Raw genomic sequence first — 15,122 nt, forward strand, 5'->3', positions numbered from 1 at the left:
CTGACTGACTTCTGCTTCTGTTGAGAGGCTGACATTTTGGATGTGGCCTGTGTTCAAGGGCTGTGACTCGTTCTTAGTTTAGCTCCCTCAGTCCTCGTCATGTCGTCAGCCTGCAAGGGACAGTTGGCGTAGAGCGTGGAGGTACTACTGGAAGCCTTCGGTGGCCTCTAGCGCCAAGAAGAATCCCCAGTCACCAAACAAAGTCACCGAGGCCGTCTTACAACCCAGGAGGACAGGGAAATCTCCGTGGGTGGTTCTGACTGCCCCAAGAGGAAAGTTGGGACGGATCCAAAGAGGGAAGACAGACGTGGGGAGGGGGCTGTTGATTTCATAGAGACGTGTGAGAGCAGCACGTGTGTTTGAGAACTTGCTTCCCGTGAACCTGATGGGGCCGTGAGGCTGATGGTCATGCTGTGGTAACCCCATCACCTCCCCTGTACAGCCAGCCACACGATGCCATTGTTGGGGTTGGGGGGCGGGGGCGGATCGAGTGTTTGAGAAGAAGAGGGGACTCACTCTCCTGGTACCTTGCCAGGTGGCCTGGAGTTGCAGGGACCTGGGCAGCCCACAGCTGAAGATAACTCCCCCTGAGTGAGAGTCCATCACCCAGTGTTTGGGGCCACCCAAGTGTGGAGGTCAGGGCAAAATAGAGAGCTATTATTTTTTTAATCACATTTAACAATCTGTTCAATGCCTTCTCTGTTCCCAAGACTGTAAGAAGGTGGGGAGTGGAGACAGTAAAACCACATAATCCCTCTTCCTTAGGCTTTATAATGTGGTTGACAAGGCAACCAGACAACTAGTCATAAATCTAGGGAATGGTTTTAATACAGCACGCCAAAGGCAAGGGAGCCAGCACCCAGGGAAGGGAGAGAGAGCGAGAACCATGCAGGTATCAGAGGGAATAATATCCAGGCTAACAGAACAGCAGATGCAAAGGCCCCTGAGCAAGGAGCAAGCCAGGTGTGGCTGGAGTACAGCGAGACAGAGTGAATGGGAGGCGAAGCCATGGAGGGGCTTAAGGGTCATTATAAGGACGTTGGCTCTTCTGCTGGGAGAGATGGGACAGCATTGGAGGTTCTAAAGCAAAGAGGTGACTCCTCTACCTTAGATGCTGAGCTTGGGGTGGGCCTCAGGGGACAAGGGTAGAACCAGGGAGACTCTTAAGAAGCCATTGTAGCAGTTCAGGTGAGAACTGATGGCTTGGACCAGGGTGGTGGCAGTGGCTGAGATGAGGGGAATTTGGAATGTGGGTAAATTCTGAAGGGAGAGGAGCCAGGGTTTCCTGATGAGACAGTTGTGTGAGTGACAGGAAGAGTGATCCGAGGTTTTCAGACTGAACTTCTACAGCGTGGAGTTTCCATGTACTGAGCCGGGGAAGACTGGGGGAGAAACAGGTTTTAGGGGGAAAGCAGGAATTTGACTTGGAGCTTGCTAAGTGTGAGTTGCTCACTGTGTGTCCATGGAAGGCACGGAGTTAGCCTCTGGTCCAAGCCATCAACTGTCACCTGAACTGTTGCAATAACAGTGTCTCACTCGTTCTACTCTGGACAACCTTTAGTCTGAGTAACACATCTGAGGCGGGGAGATAGAAACTGGGGGTCACCAGCATTTGGATGATATTTGAGACCTTTGGATGGGATGACATGATGCAGGGAGAGAATGTTGATAGAGAAAAGAGGCTGCCAAAGGTTGGGATCTGGGACAAGCGGAGAAGTTGGGGGGAAGTAGAGAGGCAAGGATGACTGACGGGAAAGCTACCAGCGGTGGTGGGAGAGAGGGGCTGCCTGTTGACAGACAGCCGTGAGTCCCGGGTGAGGGGTAGTCTTTGGAGCACTTTGCTGCCTGGAATTAGCCAGTGAACTCACCATGAAGGCTGCAAAACTGCCACTGGACTGAATCACAAAAGACGGTGTCAGCTAAGGCAGGCTCCTGGTGAGGACGCCCACCTAACCAGGGGAAGTACGTCGGTCAACCTCCCACTACAGAAAAAAAATTACCCTCAAGTGGATATTAAAAAAAACAAACCCAAAAACGCGACTCAACTTTATGGAGGTGAAATTCACATACAATAAAATTCCCTCATTTTAAGTGTACAATTAAGTTTTGACAAATGTATTCAGTCATGTAACCACACCACCAGTGAGAGACACAATGTTTTCATTGCCCCAAACCACAGGCGGAAATGAGAAAGCCCCCTCGCCAGCCCCGTGTGATGTGTCAGCAACTTGGGTGGTGTTTCTCGTAGGCCACGGGGCCTGAAGCCAGTGGGTGGCTGAAGGCTGAGCTTAACAGTTCTCAAAAATGCTGAATCTAAATCCTGCAGAAACAAGTGATGGGTTTTATCACCGAAATCTCGTCCGGATCCATCCCCTTGCTCCCACGCCTGCGTCGGGAAAGCGGCCTTACTGTAAACAGGAGGGCGATGGCTTTTGTGAAAGGACTAGGTTACCCGCTTTGGACTGAGGACACTTCAGGACGATACAGTTAAAGGGAGACAGTAGATCAGCTGGGGCTGCAGCTCACTGGCTGTCCGGGTACTCGGCTCTATTTTGACCTGGGCCCCCGCCCCACTAGGAGCCTGGAGAGGGAAACCCCCTGGGATGTGGGACAGAGGTCCTGGCCAGGGGTCCCTAATCAGGGTGGGACATCCCAGGGGATGGGGGAGGCTTTCTTCGGGACGTTGAGAAATAAATCCACTCACAGCGCCTCCAAGCATTCCCTCGCAGGACACGGACCAGCAGTGGGGAGAGGCGTGGCAGAGACCACCTCCCAACACTGTCCCCTCATGGAACTGCCCACAGGGGCTTCCTCTCTGCTGTAGCCCCCCCCCCCAGGAAGTGGCTGCTGAGCTCAGGCCATCCAGCAGGGGACAGATGTCAGTCCTGCTAACCCATAGCTGTCCGGCTAACGGCTGCCTGGCCCCCAGCTCACACCCACATTCAGGACCCTCAGAATGAAGACCAGAGGTGTTCCCTCTGCAGAGGACAAGGTGTCTGTTTAGGTGACAGCTCGTGTGGGTGGCAGCAGTCAGCACTTGCCCCTGGGTGGCCACAGGTAAGAGATGGAGGCGTTTTTCTCCGGGGTGCAGGGGGTCTTTGACTGACAACAACCTCACCAGTACCCTACCTGCCATGATAAATGAAGTACAAAGGCCCCAGGCTGGGTGTGGGACAGAGGGCGGTGGCCTGGGTCTGTCCCTTATGCTCTACTGTGTGGTCTGTTTCCAGGGGGCTGGGATTAAATGATCTCCAGGGGCCATTTTATCGAGAGCTCAGAAGCCCTCGATACCCAGGCAAAGTCACTGCTTAGGACCCCCAGGCCGTGCATCTTCTGTGCCAACACGACCTGAATTACCATCGAGTGCCTCCTCCGAAGCCAGCTGCTCCCTCCTGCTGCTTGGCAGAGCCAGGGAGCGATGCCACGTGGACCTGATAAAGCTGAGGCAGCTGCTGGCAAATGGACAGTGGTCTTCGCTTCACAAGGTGGCCGTCTCGGTTGCCAGGTCTGCTCGTTTCTGGGGGTTTGGGGAATGAAGATAAGGCTGCTTCTGAGGGGACCTGGGCAGCCGCCTGGAAGACCAGACCAAGGTGTGTCTGAAGGTAAAGAACCCATTGAAAAATGTGTAAAATGTATGGAACATGAGAGCTGTATTTTAACCAGCTTTAAGTGTACAGTTCAGGGGCTCTAAGCACGTTCCCATTGTGCCACCATCACCACCACCAGCCCAGGAACTCTTTCCATCTTCTCAAACTGACACTCTGTCCCCATTGAACACTCACTTCCTCCCCCTCCCCAGCCCCTGGCTCCCACCATCTACTTCCTGTCTCTATGATATTGAATCCTCTACAGGCCCCATATAAGTGGATTCACACAGCACTTGTCCTTTTGTGACGGGCTTATTTGACTCAGCATAATGTCCTCAACCTTCATGCATGTTGTAGCCCGTGTCGGACGTCCTTCCTTTTAAAAACGGAGTAATATCCCACTGTGCTTATCCCTTTGTGCAAAGCTGGGCACTTGGGTTGCTCCCAGCTCTGGGCCACTGTGAATCCGCTGCTGTGAACATGCTGTGTCCACGCACAGAGCCCCCGTAGGCCCCTTGCCCCTGTCAGAGAGGCTGCAGAAGAGCTGTTCCCAGGGCTGGGGCTTCTCTCTAACAAAGCAACTCCAAACTGTGCACTTTCTCAAATACCCAGGCGTCTTCCAGAATGCCGGAACACAGAGCAGAGACGAAACGACTGTGGTTGGGAAAACTGTAAGCCAGGAGCGCCTTATGTCCATTTCTACCCAAACAGAGTCCTGGTTTGCGGCCACAGCATCGTGTAGTGGAGTCAGCACTGGGTGTGAGGATGGGGACCCCATCTTAACGGACCCTCGGGACACAGCCACAGAATGAACACAGCCACCCCACCCCATTCCAATTCCTACAGATGGTAACCTGTTGAATATTATATGCAAATATTCTCCTGGAACCTTCAGAAATCTGGCAAACAATTGAGGCTTTGGCTGACGTGTTTGGATGCTCTTCTTGACAACAATTGTTTAGTGAATTTCAGCTAAATTTTGATGGCCATGTCTGTAGGTCATTTCCTGAGCTTTAGAGGCTACACATCTCCCTGGCAGGGACGCCTGCTGCTTATTTCTCTAAAAGCAACACTGAGGTTTTTAGTTAATGAAACCCAGTTAAAAAGAGGCAAAGTGGGCAAAAGATATGAACAGGTTTTTCACCGAAGAGGAGACACAGATGGCAAATAAGCATATGAAAAGATGTTCAGTACCATGAACCACCAGGGACATGCACACTAAAATGACACTGAGAAATTACTCCACACCTATCAGAACGGCTAAAATAAGAAATAGCGACAACACCAAATGCTGATAAGGACGCAGAGAAATGATCACTCATCCGTCGCTGGTGAGAATGTAAAATAGTGCAGCCATGCTGGAAAACAGTTTGGCAATTTCATATAAAAGTGAACGTGCAATTTCCATAGACCCAGAAATTTCACTCCTGGGCATTTATCCCAGAGAAATGAAAACGCAGGTTCACGCAAAAAACCTGTAGGTGACGAGCCATAGCAGCTTTACTTGTAATCATCCCAAACTGAAAATAACCCGGATGCTCTTCACCGGGTGAATGTTCTTTCCCCGTCCACACAGGGGCGCTACTTAGCAACGAGAAGGAATGCCATGTGGTATGTGCAACAGCTCTGCCCTCTTTCAGATCGCCAGCGCCTCAGGGGTGCCTGGAACGGACCTTCTGAAATTTTAGGTGCACGTGGGTCCCGTGGGGATGGAATCGACAGCAGATTTGGATTCAGTAGGTCTGGGGCGGGGGTGGGGTGGGGATGGTCCAAGGTGCGAATAACGTGTGCAGGGACCAGCTGCTCCAGTCTCACCCACAAGTTTGTCAGAAGTGCTGGATCATGGGCCCCAGTCCTGACCCACTGATGAAGAGTCTGTACAGTAACAGGATCCCCCAGGAGATTCAGGGAAACGTCCCACAAGGGGGCGCTGCTCAGGGAAGCAGCAGAGGCCACCTCACAGTCAGCGGCCACGTCAGGTCCCGCCAGGAGCCCCCGGGGGCCAGGGCAGCTTCTTGAAAACCAATCTGGGTCATTCATCCTTTCTCCATTCGGGAGACCTTGAAAGTCCAGCCCTCCTTCGTCCTTCCCCTCCCCTCTCCCCTCTCTGGCGGTCTGTCTTCTGATTGCATAGACACGGAAATTCTAAGGACCTCAGGCAGGGATCAGGTCTGCAGCGCGGGGTCTGAGGACATTTTATTGACCCCAGGACATTCTGGAGGTGGCCATGTGACACCAGCATCTGTTTCAGCTGCCAGCACCCCTCCCCTTCACGGAAGTGGGGCCCTGGGCTCTGGGGGTGATATGCAGGGAGAGAGACCATTTGGCTCATAGAATCTTAGGGGGTTTATTGACCTAATAATGGCAGCAGGACACCTGGGTGAAAGCACTGCAGTGTCCCCAACTTGTCTCCATGAAACCAACTTCCAAGAAGATTGATTGGCCCCCATATACGAATATCTCCTCCACTCTCCTGGTTGGGTTCCCTCTTATCACCAAGACAATCTCCATTCTATAGGGATTCACCAAGGCAACCGGGGGAAGGCTTTGAAAGACTCAGCCTATTCAAGGGGCCCTCCACTCCCTTCTACAGTCAGGGGCAGTCATTAGGACGGAACATTTCCGCCCATGTGACTGGATACGGCAGTCGGGGTGGTGTGATGGGGGAAGCGTCGCCGTCATGGTCTCACAGAATTGGCCAAGGCAAAGAGGAAACCATGGACAATCACAGAGTTCTGTAGCTCTGGGGAAGGCGAGTCCGACCCCTTGTTCTGGTAGGTCGAGAAGGAGAAGGGGCCAATGTCAAGTTTTCTACTCTTTAATTTCTTCCAAATTGTTTGACTATTAAGCTTATCTGGTTAGTATTACACCTCTTAAGACATCTGGTCTTTGTAGCCTTAACTTGCTAATACTAGGAGTGTAAACAGAGGTTAAAGTGGGTCACCCCCCAACCCCGTCACCGCATAACCCTTTCTCTCCACTATGCCAGCTCATGTCCCTGTAATAAAGTGGGGACATTTTTAGGAGAGACAGCATCAGAGCCTTCCCTTGGCCGTCAGAAGTGGCAGCGTGGGGATCCTCTGAAGGCATCTGCAGACCTCAGTGACTCAGAAAGTCTCCACCAGCTCTCGCTGTCTCGATGCGGCTCCCACCTACCCTTGACCAGCTTCTAGGAAGGCAGACGTGATTGACAGGCGTCCTCCATGACCCAGGAGACCCTGCTCTGGAGGCAATAGCCCTACAGTGTATGACTGTCACCCCCCACTGTACTTTCTGTGTGCACGAAACCTTGACCCAGCCAGGCCATTCTCAGGAAATCTGTCTAGCAGAAACGGATGATGCAAGGAACAAAGCTGTGATTGACTGAGTTTTTGTTGTGGCATGACTGGCTGTGGCCCAGATGGCCAGCTGGCTGGTCAGCTGATGCTAATACTGCTGTGAGATTAGGATCCCCATGGCTGCCATGGAGGGTCACCTTGATCTTCCTTCAAGGAAGAGTATGTCCCTCAGTAGTGAGGGGAACTGCCAGCAGTAGCCTCCTGGGGTGGTGCCTTCACGAATCATCCTCTAAGGCAAGGTCATGCCCTTCCTGGGCAGCCCTTGGCCAGCGATAGTAACCCAACAGAAGTAAGTTAGTGGTTGGTGACCAGTTGAGACACCCAAGCAGGACACCGAACGCTTCCTGCACTGCTGTGTTTCCCATCAGATGGGTAAGGGCTGGGCTGGGACAACAGCCGCGGGCACCGTTGGCGGAGACCTTCCATTCCACAGGCTCTCCCCTGTGGCCATGCCCTGGGCCAAAGTCCATCCGGTTCTCAGTCAGCTCACACGTCATCACGAGGCCCACAGACACCTGTGCCTTGCACAAAATAGGTCCGAAGGAATTGCTTATTGAGTGAGTCTCTTCTCACTCTTGGTCACCCTTCCCTCCCTCTTCCACCTGTACGTGTCCATCTCCCAGATGTCCCACAGTCCCAAGGGAGAGAAATCCCTGTGATGGACACTTCCTGTGAGCCCACGCAGGGTGGGCCAGAAGGCAGGGGTAGGTGGAGGTGTGGGGGTCTCCCAAGCCGGCTAACAACGGCCATTCTGTAACCATTTACTTCCTGGACAAGGGGAATAGCTTATTTTCTAATAATAAACAAATATGCTTATTTCTACAACGACGTGCTTCTATCTTAACATTTAGAACAAGAGATTCCTGAAGAGTCTCAGACATTCCAGAGCTGCAATTGACCAAGAGCAGTGCCTGCAAACCTCCACTGGAGGGCACTGTGGTCCCAGCCTTGTTTGGTGTCCCGTTCAACTGGCCCCCTGGGTTGATGCCGGGCTGGTCCGCCTCTTCCTCAAACTCTCAGTGTGCTCCTTGAGGAACAAGAAGTTTCCATCCTCTTCAAGGACGGAGGTGTTGAGCCCAGTGGCTGGCATGTCTGCCAGCAGAGCAAGCATCAGGTGTCCTTGGTCCCTGCATCCTAGTGAGAAGTTGACGCGGTCTCCCCAGGCATCGTCAGCTCTCTGGGGTCGCCCATGCGTGGTGCTGAGCCCGAGGGTGACCAGTGATTGGTGGGCGAGTGGCTGTGGCCACCTTCCTCCCAGAAAACGTAGGGACGGCTTCACCGAGACCAGAGGTAGCCCGGTCCCCATTCTGGACATTTGGAGGATGGCACAGGGCGTCTCTGTGGGGGCACGCTGAGCCCTGGCCGTCCTGCTGTTCATCCCCCACCGGACATGGCACCGCCACGCTCCAGGGCCCAACACAAAACCTCAGTCATTCCATTTTCCGTGGGCTCATTATCATGAGCGTCATTTCATCCCGGCGGCACAGTAATCCGTTCCCTGTGTACGTGGGAGTATGTATTAGGCAAGATTCAAAGTCACTTGATGCCACGAGGAAAATAAAAAGGCTCTCTGCATAGGGCAGAAATAATTTGCAAGACCCACTTGGAGTAGAGTATTCTCAAATGAACTCCAGTGGCCCCACGGCTTTCAGAGGGCCAGCCAGGCACCCCCTTTGAAGGACTGCGTAACAAAAGGCCCCGGATGGGTGCATTATAATTTGCTCCAACCAGTTCCCAGAGACTCATAGTTTCAATGATGTGGGGAGGAATACTAATGTCCCAGCACGCAGGCATTGTGCTTAATATAAATACGCACACAAAAGCTAAGTGAGGGTATTTTGGATGTCTTGTTGGAGAGGATGTAATTAAATTTACCTTGGCGAACCCTTTGAAGTCTGCAGATAAGTGTTTTATATAAAGGTAATACTCCCCATCCGCTGATCCGCCAGTCGTAGAACTCACACAAATTGGGAAAGGTGCCGAGGCAGAATCAATTCATTTCCACCTGGAGTAAAATCTGTCTTTCCAGGGGGAGGATGTCACCCTGCTCTGGCTGTTTGAGTCAAGCACCCAGCTCACGGGAGGCACCCTACGTGCTCGGTGAATGGGGTGGGGGGAAGGGGAACCTGAGGCCCCCCTTGGGTCAGGGCCGCTGGGCACACGAGAGACCTTGGTTTCTGGTCAGTATTGGCTTCTGCTCAGGTCTCATCCTGCTGGAGTGTCACACAATGATTTGTCCCCACCCACTGAGTCCCATATGCACTGGAGCCAGGCTGGCAGGTCAAGTGCCACATCTCACTGGGTGGATGGCCCTGGAAGGGCCCGTACTTCACACCCAGCATCCAAGTGTCTCAAGTGGGAGCTGTGCAAACCTGCTGTGGCTGGAGGGGCTGGCTGGGGTCTGTGTCCACCGGCTTCCTCCTGCCCCACACCAGAGGCCTTAGAAGGGGGGCCCTGCCTTGCACCCCAGCCTCTCGGTTGGCCCTCTTCTCTGACCTTCTTGTCAAGGGTGAGCCTTGCCTTCCACTTCATACTATTCTGGTCGCATTTCTCCAGGCCACACCCGAACTGGCTCTGCTCTGCATCCAGGGTTCCCACTTTCCTGGGGGCCCTGGGGGTCTGAGGGCTGCAGTGGCAGGAGATGGTGGTCACAGTGAAGTAGATATCGGGGTCCTGGGCTCAGAGTGAAGACAACACAGAGGATGAAAGCGGGACCAGCAGGTCTGTGGGGTCAGAGCTGGGTGTGGATGTGTGTGGGGCGCCTGGCGTTCCCCTTTGGCTCACTGGGCCTCGTCTTTGAGAGCAGCTCACACGTGGACATGCAATCATAGGCCTTGGAGTGTGACAGGACACCAAGCCAGGCCCGGAGGGGACCGTGGCTGTGGACCGGGGATGCAGGTGGGGGGTTCCAGTGAGCAAACTGTGTAGCCCCCTTTCCCCTATTTTTTCTCGTCTAGAGTGTCGCCTCTATGGCTATTTTAAGGTGATAATGTCCTCTTACATCTGGGCCTTTGTTTAACCATCTAAAACGTGGTCATTTCCTATAATATTTTAAATAATTAATCAATTCCTTAAAACTCACACTCCTCATTGTTTACCAAGTTACCCACTTTCTAAAAACTCACCCTAGATGAGCTCCCTAAGGACACGTAGAGATAAGGTTTTAGGACAAAAATTGGCGTTAAAATTGCCAGCAGGGCACAGGTGCTATAGAGCCTGCTGGACTACGCCTCTGAAACCTGTGGAACATGTAAAGCCATTTTCCCCTAGCGGGCGTTCACACATAGCATTCCCGTGGCCCAAGCCTGCATTTTTAGTTGATTTCTTTTCCTTTGAGTTACACTTGCTTGTCAAAGCTTTTTTTTTTTTTTTTTAAATATGCTTTAGTCTAACCGACGAAGCAGCACCAGCAAGATGGATGCGAGGCTGCAGCAAAGAGCCAGCCTGGAGGACACAGGGGCAGCCGACCTCCCCAGGGGCCCCTGAGTGGCGTCACAGGCCAATGATCAAAGACACCGACCGTCCCTGCCCTGAAGATGAGGCGCCCTCTGAGCAGACAGGGCGCCGGCTCTAAAGCTATAACCCTGGGACATAAAACAAGGTGAGAGCACGCGAGCTGGGAGGGCCAGCGGCTTACCTTCCCGATAAGCACAGGGGCGTGCAAATCTCGGGTTAGCCCTCGGCACTCTTGTGCCATCTGCTGTGTATGTTTGGTGGCACGTGAAGGACTTGGGTGCCTTCTCCAGGATGTATCAGAGCCCAGTTGTTGGGCGGCGTGGCGAACCTAGCCATGGTCCTTGTGTCACCAGTGACCATGATGACTGTCACTAGTTGAGGGTTAAGGGTCCTCAGACCCTTCATGTCCAGATGCTCTGTCCTGAAGACAACTGGAACCAGGAGCTAGAAGGGCCTTCATGGAGTTCTGCCCGGTCTTATAGGGACGAGGACACAGGTGTGGCTGGCTCCCTGGGGGCCCACAGCATGGGCTGCAGGTCACTAGGTGCTTGGCTCTCTTCTTGAGCCTCCCAGTCACACGTGTGGTCTTGGTGTCGGAGCTGCTCTGTGACTTTGGGGCGGCCACTGACCGACTTCTCTGAGCCCTGCTTGTAATGTGAGGCTATTGGTTTCAGTTTCGGGTGGACAGGCACTTCCCGCTGGGTGATTGTGTACGGTGCTCTCTGGGGCAGGCACAGCGTCCCTTCCTGACCCCCCTCCTCCACATGCAGCTGAGGCCCTAGGGGTCTGCGTCAGCCTTTCCTGCCACAGCTGGGGTCCCCTCCAAATCCCCAAGGAGCAGGAAGCGGATGTTTTCATGGCATACTTGCTCGGTGTAGACAGTAAACATACACTGCCACCCCCTCAGGCCCAGAAGCACCTGCCTGGGTCTCTCCCCCATTTGTTGCTCTGGTCCTGTGGCCCCAGATGAGGCAGAGGGCTTAGGGATACGGGGGCTGTGGGCATCTGATGTCGGCCCTACTGAGGAGATGGGGGCTGTGGGAGGTGTGTGTAGTGTGTGTGTGTGTGTGTGTTCATGTGAACATGTGTTTATCATGTATGTGTGTTTATATGTGTGGGATGTGTGTATATGTGTGTGTCTGTGTTTGTAGGTCTCTGAATGTTAGGTTTCAGAGACCTTGACTTACAGACAGAACCATGTCTGCAAGAAAACAACAAAATGTCTATTGGCCTGCACCTGCAGACAGAGCCAAACGTGCGATAACAGAAAACCCCACAAAACAGCTGCTGGCTTACAGGCAGTCAGCATTTTCTGTTCAAACAACACTACCCTGTCAGCACCGCCCCTATAGAACCCTCCTCATCCCCTCCCTCGGGGCTGCACGTCTCCTTTAGACATGCAGTCCGGGGTTGCAGCCATCTTTGCTCAGCCCGATAGACTTTCTCCTACTAAACTTTATTTTGTTTTTTTATTCCCCTTCCAGCCCTCCTCCCACCCCTTCCAAGCTGTTGTTGTTCTCAGTCAAGTTGTGGAGAACGTCGCTGGCCCATGTTGGTATTATGATCATTGTGCTCTACCCGGCTGAGGCAGATCGGTCACAGGCCATTGGCCGGCAGCTCATGGCAGCTCACGGCGGCTCACAGCAGCCCAGCTCCAGGCCGAGCTGTTGTTCACAATCTTAGTTGTAGAGGGTGCAGCATCACTGGCCCGTGTGGGAACCGAACTGGCAGCCATGTTGTTCACAGCTTGCGTTCTTACCAGCTGAGCTATCTGGCCGCCCCCTCTTAATAAACTTTCTTAACTTGCCTGACCGTGCACGTTTCTTTACCGGCTGACCTAGCATGTGTATGTGTGCTTACATGTCTCTATGTGTGTTTATGTGGGTATGTATGTGTGTTGAGTGTTGTGTTCATGGGCCATGCATGTTTCTGTGTGTAGTATGTATATGTGTTGGATGTGTACATGTATGTATGTGCGGCTGGACTGGCCCAAGGTCACTCAGCTGGTGTGTGAATTTGGACCCAGCCCAACCTCCAGTGCTTTCCAAGAAGCCTTGACCGTCTTCATAGATTGCTGGCTGGTCTTCCTTCCCAGACATGCTGGGGCGAGGCCTGAGGACGGGGTGCAGCGAGGCCAGCCAGGGGTCTAGAGATTGAGCCAGGGTACCCCAGAAGTGACACATGGGGCTTTATCAGATCCCCAGATTGACCCCCAACAAGGGAAATAGATCCGAGTGAAAGGGCTGGAGATGGAGGGTGGTGGGGGGACCCCACAGAGTCCCCAGCTTCTGCAGGGCCTCACCTCGGCTTCTTACGGGACCCTTCTGACGTGGCCCTAAGGAGACAGAAGCTTTCCACTCCCCCCCCCCCCCCCCGCTCCTCATCACAGCGCTGCATGGTCATCTTATGAAGGTGGAGGCCTCCCCTATAGCACCTGCTCCACTGGACAGGGTCCCACTGGGCGTCAGAAGTCATCGTGCAGCCAGCGGTGCTCCCTGAGAACATAGCCGGGTTTTCCTGCTCAGCAGCCGGTGAGGCAGAGACTAAACGTGGGAGCATGGAGAAGGTGGAGAGTGCAGAGCCAGCAAGGGCGCGTGCGAGCTAGGGCAAGGCTGTCTTGGGTCTGTCCAGGCCTTTGTTCTAAACCCCTAGAACTCACTGCAGAGACTTAATTTCTAAGAGGCTTTATCCCTAGACCAGGAGGAAGGGCCAGGCCCCGTGCTTGCTAGGGGAGGACTGGGCTGGTTGACAGAGGGGAGCAGTCTTTTTGCCCCATGCTGCAGCTGTGCATTCTAATGAAAGGAGGCTGTGCGTTCACAAATGAATGGTTCTAATGGTGGAAATTTCTGGCATTTGGAGTCACAAATTTGGGGCCAAGGTCCCTTTGGTTTTCCAAAGCTCCCTGCTTCGGTAGCTGCCAGTTTCGTTTCAAGCCTGGGGTCTTTTATCATTTGCTCTGCTTCCGTTAGCATCACCGCATGCCTCTCTTTAATTAAAATCTACTTTCAAGGACATCAGAAGCCACTTTCCTTGGTGGTTTTGGGTCCCAGAATGTCATTGCTGTGACACAGCCCCGTGACACCTACCACAATGACCGCCTTTGCATGAAATGTGGGCAAAAGTTCAGGAAGAGCCTCAAAAGCAGCTTCTGTACCAGGAGGGTATTCTAGCCTTGCTAGTTCTGAAAGGAGCCCTCAGGAACACCCTTCAGGGGCACCGTGTTGTCACAGAGGGTCCTGGTGCTCCGGGCCAAGTGAGTAGCACCCCCGCCCACCACCACTGAAAAACTTTGATTTTAAGTTTCCTTTTCCTTAAAGTTTCCTTTTTCCCAGGTTTTTTTCTTTTTTCTTTTTGTCTCCTACCCCCTGCTTTAGATAATTGACCTGAAATTTGTGATTCATGCTTGTTGATTGTAATCATTGAAGCTGATGTTCTTGCCAAACCCATTCTGGGCCCAGCTCCTGGACAATTGACGCCACCTGAGTGACCAGTTAAATGATCACACGCTCCATAAGAGCTGATGGATTTTCCATCATGTAGACATTTATTAATTAGAATCTATTTTTCCTCATTCAGGGGCTTTGGGGATACAGGGGATACCCCAACAAGACTGCAAGTCCCTACCAAAGAAGCCAGTGTGGTCTTCCAGGTGGATCTTGAGACCCCTTTCTGTCATCTGAGATTAGATAGGGTGAGAGTTCTGTGAATCCCCCAATAGGCAGGGACATCTACGCCCCTGCCCAGCAGGAAGCAGATACAGAAGAAAAGACCTCCTGCCCCTCAAGTTCCCATAGAGATTTTATAGGGATCATGTCTCTCAAGGGGGAAAACAAGGCAGGCAAGTTAGCGGCAGGCATTGGGTCTCTGCATTCCTGCATGTCCAACACAACTAACAGAAGGCGATCGCCCAAAAGACCTCCCCTCTCCGCCCAAAACTTCCCCTTTTCATGTAATTATCTACCCCTATGAGGAAACAAATGGGTACAAAATACCCAACTAGATTAAAACAGCCACTCACACCTGCGCAGTAAAGGCCACAACGACCTTCATTTCACCTGGGCCTCATTATATCCTCATTATAATGTCATACATATGCCCGGAAGTTTATGAATGTCATTATAACAGAGTGAATTCTGGGAAGGAACATGCGCAGTCTAAAGAGATGAGGTAATAGCCTCTTGTGTTGGTCAAGTGGCCCCACGCCTAAAGAGGAACAGCCCATTCTACAGAAAAAAGAAAAACTCCAAGTCCTGGGCGGTCAGGGCCTTGTGAGTGCCTTCTTTGGCTCAGCCCGCTCCAAACGCTTTGGAGTGTACATTTTATCCTAATAAACAGCTCTTTCACTACTTTACCTCTGTATCACGTTCAATTCTTTGCTCTTGCCGCCCAGGACCTGGACACTGCGCCGAGGAGGGCCCGCTCCCCATAACGCTGAAACCTGCTGGTTCCTCAGGGCAGCTCCAGGGAAGAGGCTTTCCTCAGACTTCACTCCATAGAAAGCTCCGTAATGAGGGCTAATGACTTTAATTGCCGTCCCCTTCACTTAGAAACCAGCTCAAGAGGACCTAATTGCCATTCAATGGCCAAGAACAGCTCTGGTTCCAGGAAGAGTGCGTCTCCCTTCTTTCCACCAGTCCCTCCATCCTTCCTTCCCTCGCCCTCTCCTTATTCCTTCCCCACCCCCACATCAAGGCTGCCATTTCTCCTGTCTCTGTGCCAGGGAGAAATGAGAGTTGTAGCC

The sequence above is a fragment of the Hipposideros armiger genome, unplaced genomic scaffold, assembly GCF_001890085.2.
Source record: "Hipposideros armiger isolate ML-2016 unplaced genomic scaffold, ASM189008v1 scaffold_17, whole genome shotgun sequence".
Taxonomy (NCBI): domain Eukaryota; kingdom Metazoa; phylum Chordata; class Mammalia; order Chiroptera; family Hipposideridae; genus Hipposideros; species Hipposideros armiger.